Source organism: Salmo salar, chromosome ssa12, assembly GCF_905237065.1.
Source record: "Salmo salar chromosome ssa12, Ssal_v3.1, whole genome shotgun sequence".
NCBI classification, from domain to species: domain Eukaryota; kingdom Metazoa; phylum Chordata; class Actinopteri; order Salmoniformes; family Salmonidae; genus Salmo; species Salmo salar.
Window position 1 is genome coordinate 17,495,656 of NC_059453.1, and position 21,908 is coordinate 17,517,563.

A 21,908-nucleotide genomic window follows, 5' to 3' on the forward strand; every position below is an offset into this window, starting at 1 on the left:
TGGAGACAAGGTCTTTGTACTGGGGGGAGGTGCTCTCATCTAGATGTTGTCCGTTCTTGTACCAGATGTAGGTGGGGTTACCAGTCAGAGTACAGGTGGTGATACAGGTAATTGTCACCCAATTTGGCCAAGTTGAATAAGTCACCTTCACCTGCAGAGCTGGAGTAGATCACAACATTAAAACCCTGAATCACCTGTTCATAGTTTAATCACGTGATGCAAGACATTCCCAAACACATTTAATTCTTCAATCTGTTTCATATATACAAATCTAATTTCTAGACCTATATGGACAGTAGATTTTAATTGAACCGACTAGCAGTATAAAGCATGTAACTGTACCTGTTACAGACAGAGTGACTCCAGGATCACCAGTATATAGAATGTTACTGTACCTGTTACAGACAGAGTGACTCCAGGATCACCAGTATATAGAATGTTACTGTACCTGTGACAGACAGAGAGACTCCAGGATCACCAGTATATAGAATGTTACTGTACTTGTGACAGACAGAGAGACTCCAGGATCACCAGTATATAGAATGTTACTGTACCTGTGACAGACAGAGAGACTCCAGGATCACCAGTATATAGAATGTTACTGTACCTGTGACAGACAGAGTGACTCCAGGATCACCAGTATATAGAATGTTACTGTACCTGTTACAGACAGAGTGACTCCAGGATCACCAGTATATAGAATGTTACTGTACCTGTTACAGACAGAGTGACTCCAGGAACACCAGTATATAGAATGTTACTGTACCTGTTACAGACAGAGAGACTCCAGGATCACCAGTATATAGAATGTTACTGTACCTGTTACAGACAGAGTGACTCCAGGATCACCAGTATATAGAATGTTACTGTACCTGTTACAGACAGAGACTCCAGGATCACCAGTATATAGAATGTTACTGTACCTGTTACAGACAGAGTGACTCCAGGATCACCAGTATATAGAATGTTACTGTACCTGTGACAGACAGAGAGACTCCAGGATCACCAGTATATAGAATGTTACTGTACCTGTTACAGACAGAGTGACTCCAGGATCACCAGTATATAGAATGTTACTGTACCTGTTACAGACAGAGTAACTCCAGGATCACCAGTATATAGAATGTTACTGTACCTGTTACAGACAGAGTGACTCCAGGATCACCAGTATATAGAATGTTACTATACCTGTGACAGACAGAGAGACTCCAGGATCACCAGTATATAGAATGTTACTGTACCTGTGACAGACAGAGTGACTCCAGGATCACCAGTATATTTCCCTCCAGTCTGATCTGTTATAAATCTGAACTTGTACGTAGCTGAGTCTCTCTCTCTCAGGTCTGTGATTCTCAGGTTGTGACCATTCTTCTTATCCCCATGATACTCCAGACGACCTGCATACTCTGGGTTCTGACCTAGATCTTCAGGTTCTACACCAGTCCCCCATTTAGTGAACCAGTAGGTTGATGTGACTGTACCACTGGGATATCTGATAGAGCAGGACAGCTCAACTGTTGACCCCTTCAAAACACAGATACTCTGAGTGGTGTATGTAACACTCCAGCCATACTGACCCAGTACCACTGAAACACAGTCACACAACACAATGGTATCAGAATGAAGACAAGGTCTATTGGCTTACACTGAAGGTAGGGTTTGTCCACACTTTGTTGCCGTAGTTCCTGATTTGAGTGTGAATGGAAACCAGAGATAAGCATCACTCAGTGAGGTGTGAAAGATAACTATTTAAAGTGAAGTGGAGATTCCTAACAGAACACACCAGAATAACATTATGATTCTTAACCTTTTAGAAATGTCTGTAGATTATTAAACAGAGCAACTAAAAGATAAGAATGAGACCATACCTGCTACAGACCAGAGAAAGACCACCAACACACTTCCTGCTGTTCTCAAGGCCATTGTTGCATCTCCCACCCTGCAGTCTTAGAAACATAAACAACAACTCACTCTATAGCTGGTGAATAACTACATACATACCATCAGGGGCAGCAGGTAGGGCTCTTGTCAAAAGTAGTGCACTCTATAGGGAATATGGTGTCATTTGGGATGCAGTATAACAACACATCATCATCACAGCCTTGAGTGGATGGTGTGTAAATAACATCATTATAATAGTTTGGTAATATGGTCTGTGTCAGAGGTATCGGCAGGTAGCATAGCGATTAAGAGAGTTGAGCCAGTGACTGAAACATTGCTGGTTCAAATCCCCGACCTGGCAAGGTGGAAAAATCTGCCAATTTGAGAAAGGCAGTTACCACCAGGTTGAATGATAGCTCCTATCCCCAAGCTGTGAGACTACACAACAAGTCACACATACCTTTTATAGGAGTAGGATCTAGGATTAGTTTCCCATTTAGATCATATTTATATGGACCAGCAGGACCTGATCCTAGATCAGCACTCCAAGTCTGAGACCCTTGAGTACATAACTTATGGCTAAAAACAAACAACTATATTTCAAGATATCAAGAGTACTTACAGACTGAAGGGGAGAGGTCTTGTACAGTGAGTCAACTGACTGGTAGTGAGTGGGAACTGCTAGTAAGTGTCAGTTCTGTGGTTGATACATATTTATAGTAGTCAGAACACAAGTAGCTGATGCAGAACTGTCCTTTCCTTCCTCTTTAAGTCATTAACATACATGACTACCAGAACAGCATGTCAGAATAGTGTTTACTATAGCCTACTATATGGAATGTTTATAATATAGTAGAATGTGTTTACTATAGCCTACTATTTGGAATGTTTATAATATCTTAGAATGTGTTTAATAGCCTACTATTTGGAATGTTTATAATATAGTAGAATGTGTTTACTATAGCTGTCACGGCTGTCTAGGACCAGTGGAGATGTGGAATCAGGAGCAGGAGACAGAGGGCCGGAGCAACTGTGTTTTAATAATAATAGCAACACGCAATAGCCGTAGGGCACAGGGCGCGTGGCGAAGTCCGCCAGGGGAAAACACCTTCCCAAAATAAGCGCACTGAAAAGAAAAAGCGCACGGGGCGAGGCGCCGGCCGATCCGGACGGCGACGGTGGAATTCTTGTAGCATAGGTGGATCTAGAATATCCGCCGCCGGAACCCAGCACCTCTCCTCCGGACCGTACCCCTCCCAGTCCACGAGGTACTGCAGGCCCCCTACCCGACGTCGGGAGTCCAGGATGGCTCGGACTGTGTACGCCGGGGCCCCCCCGATGTCCAGGGGGGGCGGGGGGACCTCCAGCACCTCATCGTCCTGCAGTGGACCAGCTACCACCGGCCTGAGGAGAGACACATGAAACGAGGGGTTAATGCGCTAATATGAAGGGAGTTGTAACCTGTAACACACCTCGTTTATCCTCCTCAGGACTTTGAACGGCCCCACAAACCGCGGACCCAGCTTCCGGCAGGGCAGGCGGAGAGGCAGGTTCTGGGTCGAGAGCCAGACTCTGTCCCCCGGATTATACACGGGGGCGTCACTGCTGTGGCGGTCAGCGCTCTCCTTGTGTCGTTCACCAGCCCTCCTTAGGCACTCCTGGACACCATTCCAGGTCTCCTGAGAGCGCTTCACCCATGCCTCCACCGCAGGAGCCTCCGTCTGGCTCTGTTGCCATGGCACCAGGACCGGCTGATACCCCAATACCGCTGAGAGTTCTGGGCCATCTCGGCCCATGGCACGAACTGCGCCCACTCCCCTGGCCGGTCCCGGCAATACGACCGCAGGAACCTGCCCACATCCTGGTTAATGCGCTCTACCTGCCCATTACTCTCGGGGTGGAACCCCGAGGTCAAGCTGACCGAGACCCCCAGCCTCTCCATAAACGATCTCCACACCCTGGACGTGAACTGGGGACGCCGATCAGATACGATGTCCTCGGGCACCCCATAGTGCCGGAAGACATGGGTGAACAGGGCCTCCGCGGTCTGCAGGGCCGTAGGAAGACCGGGCAAAGGGAGCAGACGGCAGGACTTAGAGAACCTGTCCGCAACGACCAGGATCGCCGTATTCCCCTGGGACGGCGGGAGATCCGTGAGGAAATCCACCGAGAGGTGAGACCAAGGCCGCTGTGGAACGGGGAGGGGCTGTAATTTCCCTCGAGGCAGGTGCCTAGGAGCCTTGCACTGAGCGCATACCGAACAGGAAGAGACATAACGCCGAACATCCTCAGCCAAGGTGGGCCACCAGTACCTTCCCTTCAGGCCCCGCACTGTCCTTTCCACCCCAGGATGACCCGAGGAGGGTAGAGTGTGGGACCATCGGATCAGGCGATCGCGAACACCAAGCGGAACGTATTTCAGGCCCACGGGACACTGCGGTGGAGTGGGTTCTGACCGACCCGCCCGCTCGATGTCCGCATCCACCTCCCATACCACCGGTGCCACCAGACAGGAGGCTGGAAGTATGGGAGTAGGATCGATGGTCCGCTCCTCGGTGTCGTAGAGACGCGACAGTGCGTCAGCCTTCCGGTTCCGGCAACCTGGAATGTACGAGAGGGTAAAGTGAAACCTCGTAAAAAACATGGCCCACCTTGCCTGACGGGGATTAAGCCTCCTCGCTGCCCGAATATACTCCAGGTTACGGTGGTCGGCCCAGATGAGAAAAGGGTGACGTGCCCCCTCAAGCCAATGTCTCCACACCGTCAAAGCCCTGACCACGGCTAACAGCTCCCGGTCCCCCACATCATAGTTGCGCTCCGCCGGGCTCAGCTTCTTAGAAAAGAAGGCACATAGGCGGAGCTTCAGAGGAACGCCCGAGCGCTGCGATAGCACAGCTCCTACCCCAGCCTCGGACGCGTCCACCTCCACTATGAATGGCAAGGAGGGGTCCGGATGCGCCAGGACGGGTGCGTTGGTAAACAGAACCTTCAGACGATGGAAGGCTCTGTCCGCCTCTGCTGACCATGGTAGCCGCACCGGCCCCCCCTTCATTAGTGAGGTAATGGGAGCCGCCACCTGGGGCGGCCAAAACCCCGGATAAACCTCCGATAATAATTTGCGAACCCAAAGAACCGCTGCACCTCCTTCACAGTGGCTGGGGTTGGCCAATTACGCACAGCCGTCACGCGGTCACACTCCACCTCCACCCCGAGGTGGAAATGCGATATCCTAGAAATGAGACGGCTCGTTTGGAGAACTCACATTTCTCAGCCTTGACGTATAGGTTATGCTCCAGCAGCCGCCCAAGCACTTTACGCACCAGGGACACATGCTCGGCGCGTGTGGCGGAGCAAATCAGGATGTCATCGATGTACACCACCACACCCTGCCCGAGCATGTCCTGAAGGACCTCGTCCACAAAGGATTGGAAGACAGCGGGAGCGTTCTTTAACCCATACGGCATGACGAGGTACTCATAATGGCCCGATGTGGTACTAAATGCGGTTTTCCACTCGTCTCCATCTCGGATACGCACCAGGTTATATGCGCTCCTGAGATCTAATTTCGTGAAGAAGCGCGCCCCGTGAAATGACTCCACTGCCGTAGCAATGAGAGGTAGCGGGTAACTGAAACCCACTGTGATAGCATTTAGACCTCTATAGTCAATGCACGGGCGCAGACCTCCCTCCTTCTTCTTCACGAAAAAAAGCTCGAGGAGACGGGGGACTTAGATGGCCGAATGTATCCCTGTCTCAAGGACTCAGTGACGTATGTATCCATAGCCACCGTCTTCTCCTGAGACAGAGGATACACGTGACTCCTAGGAAGAACCGCGTCGGCCTGGAGGTTTATCGCACAATCCCCTCGTCGATGGGGGGGTAATAGAGTCGCCTTCGTCTTACTGAAGGCGATAGCCAAATCGGCATACTCTGAGGGAATGTGCACTTGGTCTGGAGACTTGGTCTGGACTCTCCACCGTAGTCGCACCGATGGAAACTCCTATGCACCTACCTGAGCACTCCCTCGACCACCCCGTAAGAGCCCTCTGTCTCCACGAAATCTGAGGGTTGTGCGTGGCTAGCCAGGGGATTCCCAGTACCACCGGAAATGCTGGGGAGTCAATGAGGAACAGGCTGATACGCTCCTCATGACCCCCCCCCACGTCTGCATAACCAGTGGCACTGTGACCTCCCCTACTTGGCCTGACCCTAGCGGTCGACTATCTAGGGCGTGCACGGGGAAGGGGTGGTCCAGCTGAACCAGGGGAATCCCTAACCTCTTCGCTAACCCACGGTCCATAAAACTCCCAGCTGCACCTGAATCGACTAGTGCCTTATACTGGAAGTGAGGGGAAAAATCAGGAAAACAAAGAGGTGTACATGTGGTCGACAGGGGGCTCTGGGTGTGGCTGGTGCGGACTCACCTGGGGGGTCGAAGTAGTGCTCTGCCTGCCCACAGTGTGTCCTCTGCGTCCACATCGGGTGCAGGAGAGACCCCCCCCTCCGGTCCTCCTCGATGCAGTCCCCCCTATCTCCATGGGCTGTGGAGCGGGGGGACTGGGAGGCGGAACGAACAGGCCCCGACTGGAACGTCCCCGGGAAGCCAGCAGGTTGTCCAGTCTAATGGACAAATCCACCAGTTGGTCTAGGGTGGAGGCGTTGTCCCTACAGGCCAGCTCCCGGCGGACGTCCTCGCGAAGGCTACACCTATAGTGGTCTATCAAGGCCGCTCGTTCCACCCCGATCCAGCGGTGAGAGTCCGGAATTCTAGGGCGAAATCCTGAGCGCTCCTCGTCTCCTGTCTCAAATGGAATAGCCGCTCACCCGCCGCCCTGCCCTCCGGGGGATGATCGAAAACCGCCCGGAAGCGGCGGGTGAACTCAGGGTAGTCGCCCGAGCCGAGTCTGGGCCATCCCAGACCGCATTGGCCCATTCCAGGGCTCGACCCGTGAGACAGGAGACGAGGACGCTCACCCTCTCTTCGTCGGGGGGGCGGACAGTCGCCAGGTATAGTTCCAATTGGAGCAAGAACCCCTTGCACCCAGCGGCCGTCCCATCGAACTCCCGGGGAGGAGTAATCCGGATACCACCGGCGCCCGCTTCAGGGGTGTGTGTAGGGGCGCAGGGTGAGGGACCGGAGCTGGTCCAGCTGGGGAAGCACCTCTCTCCCAGTTCTCCAACCGGGCCAACACCTGGTCCATGGCCGAGCCTAGGCGGTGGAGGAGGCTGGCGTGTTGAGAGACCTGCTCAGCCATGGACGGCGCTTCTGCTCCTGCTGACTCCATTGAGGTGCGGGATTCTGTCACGGCTGTCTAGGACCAGTGGAGATGTGGAATCAGGAGCAGGAGACAGAGGGCCGGAGCAACTGTGTTTTAATAATAATAGCAACACGCAATAGCCGTAGGGCACAGGGCGCGTGGCGAAGTCCGCCAGGGGAAAACACCTTCCCAAAATAAGCGCACTGAAAAGAAAAAGCGCACGGGCGCAGCCCGGCAATATAATAGATAATAACAGTTTTCTAATCGCAACTGTCCTGAGTGGACAATAAACAATCCCGCACGAGAACCCCAACTGAAAATACACACTAAATGACCCCCCACTAATGACAAACACAAAACAGGTGCGAGATACAGACAAAACCAAAAGACACAGAAACAACGATCGGTGGCAGCTAATAGGCCGGCGACGACGACCGCCGAGCGCCGCCCGACCGAGGAGGGGCGCCACCTTCGTTAGATACTGTGACAATAGCCTACTATTTGGAATGTTTATAATATCTTAGAATGTGTTTAATAGCCTACTATTTGGAATGTTTATAATATCTTAGAATGTGTTTACTATAGTCTACTATTTAGAATGTTTATAATATCTTAGAATGTGTTTACTATAGTCTACTATTTGGAATGTTTATAGTATCTTAGAATGTGTTTACTATAGTCTACTATTTGGAATGTTTATAATATCTTAGAATGTGTTTACTATAGCCTACTATATGGAATGTTTATAATATCTTACAATGTGTTTACTATAGCCTACTATTTGGAATGTTTATAATATCTTAGAATGTGTTTACTATAGCCTACTATTTGGAATGTTTATAATATCTTAGAATGTGTTTACTATAGCCTACTATTTAGAATGTTTATAATATGTTAGAATGTGTTTACTATAGTCTACTATTTGGAATGTTTATAGTATCTTAGAATGTGTTTACTGTAGCCTACTATTTGGAATGTTTATAATATCTTAGAATGTGTTTACTATAGTCTACTATTTAGAATGTTTATAATATCTTAGAATGTGTTTACTGTAGCCTACTATTTGGAATGTTTATAATATCTTAGAATGTGTTTACTATAGTCTACTATTTAGAATGTTTATAATATCTTAGAATGTGTTTACTATAACCAACTATTTACAATGTTTATAATATCTTAGAATGTGTTTACTGTAGCCTACTATTTTGAATGTTTATAATATCTTAGAATGTGTTTACTATAGTCTACTATTTAGAATGTTTATAATATCTTAGAATGTGTTTACTATAGTCTACTATTTAGAATGTTTATAATATCTTAGAATGTGTTTACTATAGCCTACTATTTGGAATGTTTATAATATCTTAGAATGTGTTGCCTTGCCCCTCTCAGTTCTACATGGAACAGGTCAAAGTTCTATATATTTATTATTATTTATCTAAGCCTTTTTTTACCAGGTAGGTTGACTGAGAACACATTCTCATTTACAGCAACAACCTGGGGAATATTTAAAAGGGGGATGAATGAGCCAATTCAAATCTGGGGATGATTAGGTGGCATGAGGGCCAGATTGTGAATTTTAGCAGTGGACACCAGGGTTAACACCCCTACTCTTACAATAAGTGCCATGGGATTTTTAGTGACCACAGAGAGTCAGGACACCCGTTTAACATCCCATCCAAAAGACAGCACCCTACACAGGACAATGTCCCCAATCACTGCCATGAGGCATTGGGATGTATATTTTTAGACCAGAGGAAAGAGTGCCTCCTTCTGGCTCTCCAACACCACTTCCAGTAGCTTCTGGTCTCCCATCCAGGGACTGACCAGGGGGAATGTTGCTTAGCTTCAGAAGCAAGCTAGCAGTGCGATGCAGGGTGGTGTGCTGCTAACAGTTGGCCAGTTCCATGGACTTGTAAGTAAGCATTTCATGATAAGGTCTACGCCTTTCATTAGATTTTCCTTCTATTCTACAAACCCATTCAATTTATACTCCTCATCAGCTGCATCAAAGTGCTGCTGAAGTGTGCTCTAGACTAGATCTCTCCCTACTGGTATCTCAACATTACTGCATGATAAGGGAATTATATAATAAAGGTAAATTAATAAAGAATTCATCCCTGAAACGTAACTGATTAGTAATTAATAGTTATGTAGCATGTGTAATGAATAATTAAAGTACTGAATGTAAGTCCCATAAGGTCTAGTAGAAGACCCGGGAGGAAGGGAAATGTGTGTGTGTGTTAGTGGGCCTAAGGGAACTGTAGACATGTGTTTGACCTGACCTGGAGAGACTTAGGAGAAAACAGGGAGTAACCTTCAAGGTTCCCCTAATCTCGGGGGAAAGGAACAGGCAGCGCTGGGGAGTGATTAATAGTGGTGAGAAGTCCGGGAGGGATACAATTCACCTAGTGTTCGTGTGTATGGGTGTGCGTAGGATATCTATTGTTTGTGTGTAGGTATGTGCGTAAGCGGGGAGTGAGCATAAAATGAACAACTTTGTGTAATGTACTTCAGAACGTTCTCTGAATAAACTGTACGAACCTTTTGCAGAAAGCTGAGTCCTTGACTAATTATTCTTAACCCAGTGTCTTACAAACCTTGGGGATTAGTCAAGGCTTATTGATTGTTAATTATTATCATTGGGATAGAAGATTCCACTGTCACGTCCTGACCATAGTAAGTTGTTATTTTCTATGGTAGAGTGGTCAGGGCATGACAGGGGGTGTTTATCTGTTTTTTGTATGTCTATGTTCAGTTTCTAGTTCTGTATTTCTATGTTGGTTTTTGTTTGGCATGACCTCCAATTAGAGGCAGCCGGTTGTCGTTGTCTCTAATTGGAGGTCGTATTTAAGTTGATGTTTGTCCCACCTGTCTTTGTGGGTGATTATATTTTGGGTAGTGTGTTTTCTTCTCTGCGTCACGGTTTGTTGTTTTGTGTTCTTTCAAGTATTTAAGTGTATTGCATTCAGTTTCACGTTTAATAAATATGTGGAACGAAACCGACGCTGCATTTTGGTCCAATCATTCGAACAGCCGTGACACACTGACACTGCACCATCCTAATAATAATGTCCTCAATAATATTGGGCTAATAACAACATTACAAACTGACAATAAATCAGATAGAATGGTGAAACACAACACTGTCTTCATGACAAAGTCACATTTAACCACACAAATACGTTTGTAGTCGTACAACATGCCACTGTCATTCTGTTACACTCAATACGTCCCAAATGACACCATAATCCCTACATAGTGCACTACCTTTGACCAGAGCCCTATGGGCCTGGTATGACTGTGTGCGTTTGCGTGCCCTCTCAACTTGACTGGCCTGCAGCCCTGTCAATCACCCTTTGCACCGCTGTTTATACAACTAATCAGGGTACTTGGATGCGCTGCAGGACACCGCCTCCCCTCACCTTTAGTTAGGGCACGGCATCGTCAGTCTTGAGAAGAAGTGTTGTGTTGCTGACAGACTTTTGACATGCAGTTCCTTACTGAAGTGTGAGACCAGCGAATATAACCACACAATAATATAAAACATCTTCAAATGGAAACAGCTGTGTCTGCATGTATGTGGTGGTGGTGACCATCAAGAGTAGAGTGACGGGCCTCAACACCATGTTCTGACCAGACAGCACTATAGTGGACAGAACCTAAACCAATCAGCATTAAGTACGTAGCGGGTCTCGGCATTGTCAGCTAAGCACTCAGACGAGATCCAGCTGTTTATACATGTAAAAACGGTCTGGATGACCTCTACTAATCCCTAGGTACTGACTCAGGAATGTGTGAACGACCACAGGGATGTCTGACAAAGGGTTGTTATTGTGACCACAACAAGGCCCTCCGGTTCACTTTGGGTTCTTATACAACAGGATTTCTAGGAGGAAAGAGATACATGGAAATAGAATTAAACCTTCTCTCCAGCTGCCTCTTACCCGTTGTGCATTTTGTCCCTTCCTGCCTCCCGTCCAGGATGATTACATCATGCAGTCAATGCATCTGTTCGACGTCATTTAGTGACACTTCCTGTGGGTGTGGCATACCAGAAGGGACGCCCATATTTACCCCCACTGCCCCCGCCCCATGCTCTATCCAAAAACAGACTCAATGGAGATGTCAGGGGGGTAAACGATACCTCTCCATTGGATCTCCACTCTCCCATCCACCCCTCACCCCTCTCTTCCTACCTGGGAAAGTTTCACACTAGTTAGGGGGTCATGAAACATATGACATCACATTCTCACTAAACAATGATGTATTCTATTCTCTAACTACTACTTGGACAAAATGGTGGATATTCATCTAAGGACAAAGGCTTTAAATGAAGAAATAAACTGAGATATATTAACAATCATGGAACATTCCGGTATGTTCCATCTTTCTGTGTTCCGGAGTGGAATGCCCTCGCTGATGGAACTACCTTCAACACTCCAATCATCCATGATGTCATATTGTGTCTGCATGATGTGTTTTAAAATGGCAATAAATAATATTTCATGTAACAGGACATTTGCTCCTTCTGAAAGTGTCTGTTTATTTTGTACAGACATGATGATGACATTGAAGGTGAATAAACCACTATTGCCCTCCAAACCAATGTAAATGTATTATTTGTAGTTACTGTATGTACTGTACACTATAAGAGGTGAGATTTTGAAAGCTTTTCATTTCCTCTCCACTGAAGAAACTGTTATAACAAGGTGGAAACAATGACAATGAAGTTTATTCTGAAAAGACTACAAAAAATATCACACTTCACACATTTTTTTAAAGCAATAAGAAACGTTGCATCAAGCAGAACTCTTTCCTGGACATTGAGGCAAAATTGTGCCTTAACTTGTCATAAAAACTATTTAAGAAATCACACAAACGTATATTATGTGTATCATGTTACAGTACCATATGAAGTAATACAGTAGTTCATATTTAGTCTCACAAGTCTGATGATTTTTTCAGACAGATTGTTACGCCCCTGAAAAAGGGGAGAAATAATCACGAGCGTGATATGGTATCGTTTCCTCAATAACCTTTAGTGCAATCATTTTACAAAAGTAACACATTTTACAGAACAACAGATCTACAGGAAAGAGCTAGTGTTGTAGGGTACAAGGCTTATTCAAGTCACAACAGTATACACGAATTCACTGAAACATATACTAATATCAATGTAACTGTCAAGCACAAAGCTTTAACTCAGTAAACCATAACTCAATTTATCAACAGTCAATAAAGTGTTTGAAAAACCATTATACAAACAACACCGCAAAATATCTTATTAATAACAACGCACATGTTCATTGATGATCGACATAAAATGGCAGCTACTCTCAGTACGAAGCTATCCTTCATGCAACCGAGCAGAGCTCATATTACTCTCAGAAAACTTAACTCTAACTTCCTCAAGATGTTACTAAGACACACCTAAACACTCTTGACATGTTAGCGAGTTATTACATTTAAATGACTCTGTTTAATCTTCAATAACGTACCTGAAAAAGGGGAGAAATAATCACGAGCATGATATGGTATCGTTTCCTCAATAACCTTCAGTGCAATGAGGAAAAACCCGCGATTTCCCCGCGAACTTGGGTGGAGACCAGAGCAATCGATCTCAGGCTCATAGATTAAGAGCATTTAGTAGATCACAGATTAACACTTTTCCCCTTCAATTAGGCACCACAAAATAAAGTAATCAATGTAATGTTTACACATTCCTTTTACAATTCTTACCCTTTGTACGCTTGACGGATTTTAACTTTTTAACACAATTATATGAATGTTATCAATCTCTATCAACTAATATAGAATGCATGATCTTTTTAACCTTAGATGTTTTAAGATCCTCACATACTATGAACTTACTAATACTTTTTAATGTATAACAGGCTATGAGTATTTCCTTTAACCTGTCACAATAACATATAACAAAATAATAGTAATGTAAAATATAACTGAACATCGAGGCTGACTAATTCAGATATATAACGTTTTGGTCAAAAGTTCTTGTAATCAGATACCGAGTTTGCTTTAAGAAATATTCAAAAAAAATTGTTACTTATTAAATATTTACAAGGTTCATTTCTTATTCATCACAGTTTAATAAAAGGCTAAACTGACCCTAGATCAGCACTCTTATTCTAAGTGTGAATAGAGTAGTCCTGTGTGACTCAGTTTGTACAGCATGGCTCACAGGTTCCATTCCTGCTGGGACTTCCCATATGAAGGATCTATGCACCATGACTGTAATGACTGAGTGAATGGGTTCCATTCCTGCTGGGACTTCCCATATGAAGGATCTATGCACCATGACTGTAATGACTGAGTGAATGACTTTAGATAAAAGTGTCTGCTAGATGGCGTATATGAGGTTTATGGAGAATGAATAAAATTCTAGAGAGCTGGTTGTTATGGATGTAGAAAAGTTACATGAAGCTGCTGTTATTCAGCGATAAAATAAGAATTTTTGTGCGTCACACAGCTACTCTGAATGGACTGGATTGTGAACAATACGATGCGCTGCCGCTGAATTACAGCAAGACCCCATAGTTAGCTAACTAGCTAGCTCACAAGCTAACATTTAGCTATCAACATTAGCTAGCTAGAAACAACAGACAACATTGAGCTGTCATTATGCCAAGGCCAAGGCAAGCTGCTCTGAGTTTCCAGTGTGCTTGTGTGAAAGAGGTGTCTTCAGCTCACTGATCTTCAGGACAACGGACCCAAAGTGAACCCTGACATGCATATAACTAAGTCTGTCTGTCTGTCTGGGATTATTGTGTCCCATTGTGTCTGCATGATTCGTGTTTCCTTTAAATGACAATGAATAATCTTTATTGCTGCTTCATTATTGTTATTTTATTGTGTGATCTTTTTTTATAGCATTTTGTATTATTTTCTTAACTAACAATGCAGTTGTTTTTATGTAAGTGCTTGTCTTTAACCATTTTACAGTAAGTTCTACACCTGTTGTGTTTGGCGCATGTAACTAATACAATTTGATTTGATTTGTGTGTTTAGCTGCTGGACATTGCTCCCTCTGACACTGGGTTTCTGAACATCTAAAAGCCTAAGCCGTTTGGGGGGGTTCTACTAGCTGACATATGGAATTGGTTTAAGGTGGTCGTACCATGGATCATTTAGATATTTGATTTTGATTTATAGTACCCCTTTAGGTTAAAAAGGAGAAGGACTAATGTTTGTGAGAGCAGGCAGGTGACTGCAATATAGTCTGCCTGGAACATGCCCCATATTCAATTGTAATTCAATAAAAAAATGTGCATTTATTTATCCCCTGTAGGGACAACTACTAAACACCCTATGGCATCAGGCTTGCAGTGAGTCTCACAGTGACATCACAAGGGGTCACACTTTCAGGTCACATGTCCAGTCACATGACCATACATACATACACAGTAAAACACATGATAACAACAGATGTCAGCCCCCTTAGTGTTTACAACATGGTCATCATAGAGGAGGTTCACTGGGCAAAGATCCCATCAAGGTTCTAATGATGACATCATCTCCATCATCTGACATCAATGATGACATCATCTCCATCATCTGACATCAATGATGACATGTTTCACAGATCATGCCGAGGGAGAGGGGGAAGGAAATCAGAGGTGCACTCTTCTCACTTTGATTTACACTTCACACACTCATTCTATATGTCTAGTGTTCTGTCCCCCCATCCACCATCCCCCCAAACCTCCTGTTCCCTTTTAAAGTTGGGACACGGTCCCTCATCCTCTTCCTTAATCTTCATCATTCTCCTCCCTCTCTACTATCCAGTCACTGTGTGGTGGTCAGGGTTGCCATGGATTCCTGTCTCTTCCTCTCTAGTCAGGCTTGTGTTTGAAGTGACATTTGTCACCATAGAAACAGCCGGTGGTCCTCCAGAAGAAACACTCGTCACCGTTGATGGGAGCCATCCTCCTGGTCCTGGGAGAGAGAGACAAACAGTATCAAAACACAAGCACCTGCACCTGTGCTCCTGCTTCCTCCTTCCATCACTTTGTACATTTCAAAAGTTTATGAGTTGATTGATAACACTTTAGAATAACTCATAATGATGTTTTGACAGACAGATGGATGTCCTTACCCTGTGGAGGCGTACTGGGAGGCTGAGGAGGTGATGAGGCCTATAGGGTTGGTCCTCTGAGGAGAGGGAGGGGTTCTCTACAGCCAGCGGTCTAGGTACCTGATCACCAGCCTAGTGCTCTCCAGCTCCACCCTCTGGACATGAGGACAAACAGCAGCAACAGTCAAAATATTTTGAATGGAACCAATAGCAAAGTCCCACAAGTACAATGGAACCAAAAGCATTGTCCCAAAAGTAAAATGGAGCCAATAGATTAGTCTCAAAAGTACAAGAAAAGGTGCACTTATTATTTGTAAAACCAGAGAGTCATTCTAATGTACTATCTTTGGTGAAACGTAGCTAAACCTCACAATAAATCATTATTAGATGTACAGTATGTATTTCTATATTGTTGTAATACTGGCTGTCCTGGTACCTGATCACCAGCCTGGTACTCTCCAGCTCCACCCCTGGACAGGAAGACAAACCGCAGGCGTAGTCCAAATACATACAAATGAACCAGTAGCATGGTCCCAAAAGTACAATGGAACTAATAGCATTGTCCCAAAAGTACAATGAAACCAATAACATTGCATTGGATTTTATTACCGGCTTGTTTATCATTTGCCACCAGAAAGGAGTTGAATCGTTGTACTTTTCTCTCTGTGTTGGACAGTGATACTATTTATGTGCAAGACTCATGCTCTACACTGAAGGCTCTTGACTCTGTGTATCATGCAGAGACGTCTAACTCACCATTGTGATCTCTACAGTGCTGTCAGGTGGACATCAGTAGCAACACGCAGGCTCAAACACTGGTACATTCTTATTTAGAAGACCATTTAAGGAAAACTGCCATGTTATATATCCTCTCTTCTAGCATGAAATGAGAACACATACAAACTCAGATCTCAATCTTGTTTTATGCTAACAGTTCTGAAAATTAGAACCAAACATGAAAAAAAGTCCTTTCATTTCATTATTCAGCCCCTTGATCTTAGAATGTCCTTCATTGGAGGAGTTCAAAGGACAAATAGATGAACAGGTTATTGAGATATGTAGCTGTTTCTCGTTGTCAGCCCATGTCACTAGTTTGTATTGCCTTATTTTAAGTCCCCGTCCCCACAGGAGACCTTTTGCCTCTTGCCAGGCCGCCATTGTAAATAAAAATGTGTTCTTAATTGACTTGCCTGGTTAAATAAAGATTATCCAAAAGTGCAATGGAACCAATAGCATAGTCCCAAAAGTACAATAGAACCAATAGCACAGTCCTAAGCGTACAGTGGAACCAATAGTATAGTCCCAATAGTACAATGGGACCAATGGCATAGTCCCAAAAGTACAATTGAACCAATAGCATGGTCGAAAAAGTACACACTCCTTAAGGTCAAGCTAAAAAATTGATAGCACATCTCACATAGTTCAATGCATATGACAGCATTATGTTTCATCCCACCACTCACCTTTAGCCTCTCCAAGGTGCAAGTGGACACGTTGGGATTCTTGAAGTTGACAAAGGCACATAATCTCTCTTGTAGAACTCTGATACTCTCTCTCTCCCCACAACTACAGTACCGAATAAAGAATTAGAATGTAGAACTCTGATACTCTCTATCTCCCCACAACTACAGAACATAGAGAGTATCAGAGTTCAACATTCTAATTATATCTCCACACAACTAAAGTACAGAATGTAGGAGAGGAAGGGAGGGAGGTGACCACAGTCAAAATACAATGCATATAGGAACAGGGTGCTATTTGAGACAGCCTATAGAACCTATAACTGTAGGAATATATACTGTGGAATAACCAGAATTAAACATACCCACCCACTGGAGTCCTGAGGGGAGGAGAGGACCACCACTGGAGTCATGAGGGGAGGTGAGGTCCACCACTGGAGTCCTGAGGGGAGGAGAGGTCCACCACTGGAGTCCTGAGGGGAGGAGAGGTCCACCACTGGAGTCCTGAGGGGAGGAGAGGTCCACCACTGGAGTCCTGAGGGGAGGAGAGGTCCACCACTGGAGTCATGAGGGGAGGAGAGGCCTACCACTGGAGTCCTGAGGGGAGGAGAGGTCCACCACTGGAGTCAAGAGGGGAGGAGAGGTCCACCACTGGAGTCAAGAGGGGAGGTGAGGTCCACCACTGGAGTCCTGAGGGGAGGAGAGGTCCACCACTGGAGTCCTGAGGGGAGGAGAGTTTCGCCACTGGAGTCCTGAGGGGAGGAGAGGTCCACCACTGGAGTCCTGAGGGGAGGAGAGGTCCACCACTGGAGTCCTGAGGGGAGGAGAGGTCCAGCACTGGAGTCCTGAGGGGAGGAGAGGTCCAGCATGTATTTCATGTACAGCATGTATTTCATTATTGTTGTAGTGTTTTGGGTAAATCAGAAATCAAACTCCTCTAATAATGGCTATGCTCCCTGTGGTGGGTTCTGGTAGTGCAGTCTGTATATACAATACCCCCTGTGGTGGGGTCTGGTAGTGCAGTCTGTCTATACAATACCCCCTGTGGTGGGTTCTGGTAGTGCAGTCTGTATATACAATACCCCCTGTGGTGGGGTCTGGTAGTGCAGTCTGTCGATACAATAACCCCTGTGGTGGGGTCTGGTAGTGCAGTCTGTCTATACAATACCCCCTTTGGTGGGTTCTGGTAGTGCAGTCTGTCTATACAATACCCCCTGTGGTGGGGTCTGGTAGAGCAGTCTGCATATACAATGCCCCTTTGGTGGGGTCTGGTAGTGCAGCCTGTCTATACTATGGCGGGTAGCATAGCTGTTAGAGCTGAGTTTAGGAAACGCTGGCCTAGCCACTCATGGTTAAATGATTCATTGCCACCATCATGTGTCTAATAGGCAGAAATACAAGAAACAAGAGCTGAGTGGAAATAGTTATGAATCAGTGTATAATTAGTTAATCAAATAATCTATGTATTTATTGTCTTAAATGTTGATCTTGTTTACAACATGATGCTTATACTGTATTGACACTAAACCACACAGTAAAAACTGCAAAGGTAAACATGTATTTAACGTATATAAAGTACGTAATAATGAAAAATGTGATGACAAAACAAGTGATATCATGACACTGAACAATATAGCATTACATAATATACAATTATAATTAATATAAAATGTAAAAAACTGCAAATGTTTAAATGTATGTAATGGACTGATTACATTTTTTTAAATAAAAAAACAATATCGTATTGCATAATATTTTTACCTTTATTTAACTAGGCAAGTCAGCTAAGAACAAATTCTTATTTTCAATGACGGCCTAGGAACAGTCTTGTTCTGCCTTGTTCTTGTTCAGGGGCAGAACGACAGATTTATACCTTGTCAGCTCAGGGATTCAATCTTGCAACCTTCCGGTTACTAGTCCAACGCTCTAACCACTAGGCGATCTGCCACCCCAATATAGGCTACCTGCCACCCCAATATAGGCTACCTGCCACCCCAATATCGGCTACCTGCCGCCCCAATATAGGCTACCTGCCGCCCCAATATAGGCTACCTGCCGCCCAATATAAGCTACCTGCCACCCCAATATAGGCTACCTGCCACCCCAATATAGGCTACCTGCCACCCCAATATAGGCAACCTGCCACCCCAATATAGGCTACCTGCCACCCCAATATAGGCTACCTGCCGCCCCAATATAGGCTACCTGCCGCCCCAATATAAGCTACCTGCCACCCCAATATAGGCTACCTGCCACCCCAATATAGGCTACCTGCCACCCCAATATAGGCTACCTGCCACCCCAATATAGGCTACCTGCCACCCCAATATAGGCAACCTGCCACCCCAATATAGGCTACCTGCCACCCCAATATCGGCTACCTGCCACCCCAATATAGGCTACCTGCCGCCCCAAATATAAAATGTGGAATAATATATGACAGCAATACAAAGTAAATCATCATTAAACACTTCAGGAGAAACTTGGCCCAAAAGCTAAAAATATTAAAAAGCTTTTATCAATATTATCCATATTAGTTGCTGAGGAAAGTAGGACTATTGATGTTATAAATCCCTAAATGGCAAAATTCCATTGAAAAAGATCAGAAATATAAACTTCAACTATAGATATTAAACAGATTAGTACACAAGAAAAATATGGAAATGGGAAAATCCCATTGAAAAAAAAGCAGAAGCATAACCCATTTATCATCAATATACATAATTATCATAATAAAATAATAAAATGTATATTCCAGCATTTACTCAAAAGTTAAAGATCATGGTCTGGAAAACCATCTAGATATGATAGCAAGATAATAGAGGTGTGATGCCTAGCTTTGGATTGGAACAGTAGCTCTTCAGTCCAGCTTCTGTGGTGCTTCTCTTCAGTCCAGGATCTGTGGTGCTTCTCTTCAGGCCAGGATCTGTGGTGCTTCTCTTCAGGCCAGGATCAGTGGTGCTTCTCTTCAGTCCAGGATCTGTGGTGCTTCTCTTCAGTCCAGGTTCTGTGGTGCTTCTCTTCAGAGGGAGATTCCCCTCACATTCTGAAAGAAGATATACTGAATTAGCACTCCCTTTAAAATGTTTATGGACACACACACACACACACACACACACACACACACACACACACACACACACACACACACACACACACACACACACACACACACACACACACACACACACACACACACACTTACTGCCAGGGTGTCATACTCTGGTGACCTGGTCTTCATGTTCAGAGGTGTGTACATGTCACTGTTGGGGTCACTGGTAGGGTCAGGATGGACATTCTGTGGACAGAGAGAGAGAGAGAGAGAGAGAGAGAGAGAGAGAGAGAGAGAGAGAGAGAGAGAGAAGAGAAGAAGAAAGATGGAGTTGGAGAGAGGAAATGCATGAGTTCATTGAGACACTAGTCTTTCTAAAATTGTCTCTATACACATTCAAGTACTGTATAAAACAAACACACTAACAAACAATCAAAATGAATTATAAGAGACTTACTGCCAGAGTGTCATAGTCAGGGGACATGGTCCTCATGTTCAGACCTGTGTACATGTCACTGTTACAGTCAGGACGGACACTCTGTGGAGAGAGAGAGAGAGATAGAGAGATAGAGAGATAGATAGATAGAGATATATATATATATATATATATATATATATAGAGAGAGAGAGAGAGAGATAGAGAGAGATAGAGAGAAATAACAATTAAAATAGTATGAAAGAGACTGTCGTGACACAGTAAATTAATGAAAATGGAGTTGTAACTCATGTAACTCATTCATATAATCAAAGCCTGATGAGTTGTGTGTGTGGGTGTGGGGGGGTCCTGGTGTAACTGATATAATCACCTGTGTGTCTGCTGTGGCATCACTTCCTCCTGTGGATCTCCTGTAAAGAGGGAAAGAGTGAGTTCTGCTCTCTACTGACCTCTAGTGGAAGTTGATATGTTTCTAATATAGTTTAGTAGTTAAGGGCTTTGGGCCAATAAATAAATGAATGAAGTTAATAACAAATCAGAGTGATAAGGTGAAAGAATAATACAAATATCAATTTTCCCTTCTTCACTCACCTGAACCACATGAGTCCAGAGAGACAGAGGATGAGAACCAGAACAACCACTATGATTCCTACAGCAGCAGTCAGAACTGAGGTCTGTTTCTCTATAATAAAATATGGATGACATTAGTACTGGCATTTTATAAACTGAAAATAAACATAGTCCAGGACAATAAAACAACATTTGTTAACTAACTGATCTAATCTCAACGTATATATAACTATAAAACAAAGTCTGATAAGCCAATGTATAATTATTAAGATGAGCATGAAATGTCATTTTGTATTGAAATATTGAAGATGAAAGTTCACCTGGTAAAATGATCATCAGAGCTGTAGAGTTCCTAGATCCTCTTCCATTCCAGGCCTCACAGTGGTAATGTCCATTGTCCTTAGACTTGAACTTACTTATGTTGTACATCTGTCCAAATCCATTTAGAAAAGTCTCATTTTGAAAGTACCAGGTGTATTTGTCCACAGGTGGGTTGGCATCACTGCTGCAGGTCAGAGTCACTGAACTGCCCTCCACTATTTCACCAGAGGGACTGACTGACACTGAGGTGTTCTTTGGGTCATCTGGTGGACAATATGTAACAACATTGTTTTAAATAGTGTTTTACTTGTTATTGAAATATGAATTTAAATTTGATCCTCAAATCAAAAGATGAGGTTAGGTGTACTAACACTGAACGTCTACAGACACAGAAGAAGAGTTGAGACGTCCACATTTATTCTCAGCCTCACAGTAGTATTCTCCACTGTCCTCAGAGCTGATGGTGGTGAAATTGTATGTCTTTTCAGATCCTGTCAGTGAAGCTCCATTCTTCTTGTACCAGATGTATTTGTCCACAGGTGGGTTGGCATCACTGCTGCAGGTCAGAGTCACTGAACTGTCCTCCACTATTTCACCAGAGGGACTGACTGACACTGAGGTCTTCTTTGGTTTATCTGATGTAAAATACCAAACATTTTGTCAAAGTAGTATTAACAATTAGTAAAATAAATATTTTTGTTGTAAAATGATTGATAAAGTAAGGCATGTCTATTTTGCATGAGTGCATGATACTTGCTAAGTAGAAATCAAATCAAATAGAATACTGTACTATTGTGCTGCACTGTACTCACACACTGCAGACGATCTGAGACCC

The 21,908-nt window shown here is 44.4% G+C and overlaps 1 protein-coding gene and 1 long non-coding RNA gene across 2 annotated transcripts in view; both read right to left on the reverse strand.

The window, feature by feature from the left end:
- The window catches only part of LOC106601627 (sialoadhesin), a 33,845-nt gene that overhangs the window by 5,886 nt on the left and 6,051 nt on the right, over positions 1-21,908 (reverse strand). The gene's annotated exons all lie outside the window — the stretch shown is intronic.
- Positions 50-12,718, reverse strand: LOC123725435 (uncharacterized). The gene is made up of 4 exons (XR_006757905.1): positions 12,641-12,718; positions 1,869-1,946; positions 1,646-1,685; positions 50-159 (listed from the first exon to the last, which is right to left on the reverse strand). It is a non-coding gene; the product is annotated as an uncharacterized lncRNA (long non-coding RNA).